The sequence below is a fragment of the Echinops telfairi genome, unplaced genomic scaffold (genome assembly GCF_000313985.2).
Source record: "Echinops telfairi isolate 266 unplaced genomic scaffold, ASM31398v2 ScPeMD7_22;HRSCAF=79, whole genome shotgun sequence".
Taxonomy (NCBI): domain Eukaryota; kingdom Metazoa; phylum Chordata; class Mammalia; order Afrosoricida; family Tenrecidae; genus Echinops; species Echinops telfairi.
The window spans coordinates 4,654,332-4,656,512 of NW_022103919.1; the positions used below are offsets into that span (position 1 = coordinate 4,654,332).

A 2,181-nucleotide genomic window follows, 5' to 3' on the forward strand; every position below is an offset into this window, starting at 1 on the left:
TTTCAAACTGCTGGCCTGGTGGTTCCCAGCCCAGTCCTTAAGTACTGCCCCGAGCTAGCCTCTGGTACCATGCACTGCTGAGCAGACCTGTCTGCCCTAGGCCGCTCCAGAAGCTGCTTTCTCTCCCCTCAGCTGCCACTCAAGAATCAAAAGGTTTGTTTCCTATGTCCCTCTCTTTCAAGACCCTGGAGCCCTTACAACAAAGTGGACGGATGACACCAATTGGGAAAACCGCGTGGGAGCCACATAGGATGTCCGCGTGCTCCTGAGGCAGCTTGCCACCAGGCAGGCGTAGCCTCACTCCCTCACTCGGTGCCCTCTTCTGACAGCTGCCCTCCCGTGGTTCTCTAGCCTGTGGCGGGGTTCCCTCGCTTGTCGCGGTGTCCGCGCAGCACTCAGATGGGGGTTACCAGAGAAGCTAAAGGTTACAGCCAGGTAAGAAAGGGTCTGGACACAGTTGCTCAGTCAGGCAGTGTCTTCCTGCTGTGCTGGCAGACAGGCCTCTCTGCTCAACTCCTCGGCCTGACCTCTGTCCTGCACAGGGAGTGTTACGAAGTTCTTCCAGGACCGCCACTAAATGCCCAAAGGGCATGTCACACCACCGTTAGCCCCAACTGTTACTCCACGTGTCAGTAAACCCAGCTCCCCCAGTTAAGTGCCTAGAGGTGCCCCACTCCACAAGCCCACTTGCTTTCTCAAAAGCACTCAGCCTGACTTGCTCTGTGGGCTGGGGAGTCCTCTGCTCTGTCATGCGCTGGCTGCTGTGCTAGCATTAGAAGGATCTCTTGTATGACCAGGCTTCTTGTGTAGGGGTCTCAGGGTCCAAGTGCCGTGCTCCTCTCCTGGCTCTTCTTTCTTGCTGGTAGTGAGATCCACACTCCTGGTTCTGAGATGCCTCCTCTTACACCTAGCAGGATGGCAGGCAGTCACAGTGTACCATCAGTACACCACGGGGAGGCCCCCATCCCCACCCCCCTTCAGACCCAGCAGGAAAGCAAAGGTTTAGTGGGAGTAACAAAACCATGTTCCCAGAGCCTGATCACCCAGCAGCAGGTCAGCATTCAACACAGCCCTTTACACCAGCAGAAAAGTCCCCAACGTGGAACTCTCAGGCCTTGGTGTTCAATGCAGGGGACTGAAGACCCCGTGACACTCCGTGTGAAAGGTGGCCCCCATTCAGACAGCCGCAGCCCCTTCCCATCCTCCTCTCCGCTTACCTCACTGTCTCGGGCTTACCGCTTCTGGTCTCTAGCCAAGTTAGGTCCCCCTGGTGCGGACCCTCACTGCCATCGCGTGTCTGTGCGTCCTTGCTGCTGCCTGGCTGACGGTCAGTAAAAGCAAGTGTGAGAACCGATGTGGAGAGGACAGCGCCTGATCGGCCCTTCCTGAGGCCGATCGTCTTGGGAAGCAGTGTGAGACTGGCCTCGTCCTCCTCTGCGCCCTCTGCTCATTCTGACCCGCTCCATCCCTCCCAAGGCATGTGCTCATCTGCTGGGTTACAGGCCATCCTGTCAATTGTGCGTTTTACTGGGCAAGTTAACAGGCTGTAATTCCAGATGAGAAATGTTCACGACACCGTGCTTCATGTCAGCCCCACCTGCGGGCCCGTCTTTGACTTGAGGTTCCTGCCCTGCTCTGGCAGTGGGCAGAGCTCGTAGGGCTGCTGCTAAGTGCCCAGGGAGCACGTCCTTGAGCTTGAAGGCACTTGGTGGGACTCCTGTGAGTCAGCACACTCAACCTCTGTCCCTGCCTCTGTTGGCTCTGCCGCTGCTGCTGCCCCACCTTTCCACCCCTGGATATCGGGATAAGCTTCCGTGCGCCGGGATCTCAGGGTCCAGAGGGCCTGCTCCAGCCTGGCTCATCTTTCTCAGTAGGGAGTCCCCCCCTGCATGCTCCTGAGATGGTGGTGATAGGTGCCGTCCTGGAGTGGTTGTGTGGACGATAGTACAAAGCACCAGCTGGCCCTGCACCAGTCTCAAGGTTGCTCTATTGTTGGGGCCTCTGTGCCCAGCCACCTGGCCAAGGGCCTTGCCTTTCCCACTGCCCCTGCACTTTGCCAAGCTTGTCCTCCCCCAGGGCTGGCCTCAGGTGGCTGTTCACGGTTAACAACCCCGTGAACCCTGCTAAGAGTAAGAGAACTGAGTCCCCTAACTGCCATCATCTTACCTAGCACCGTCAGGA

The 2,181-nt window shown here is 57.8% G+C and overlaps 1 long non-coding RNA gene across 1 annotated transcript in view; it reads left to right on the plus strand.

The window, feature by feature from the left end:
* LOC123521504 overlaps nt 1–2,175 on the plus strand; it is a 9,809-nt gene extending 7,634 nt beyond the window's left edge. The window contains exon 3 of the long non-coding RNA XR_006679931.1: nt 183–2,175. This is a non-coding gene — a long non-coding RNA (uncharacterized LOC123521504). The remainder of the gene's footprint in view (nt 1–182) is intronic.
* The last annotated feature ends 6 nt before the right edge of the window (nt 2,176–2,181 follow it).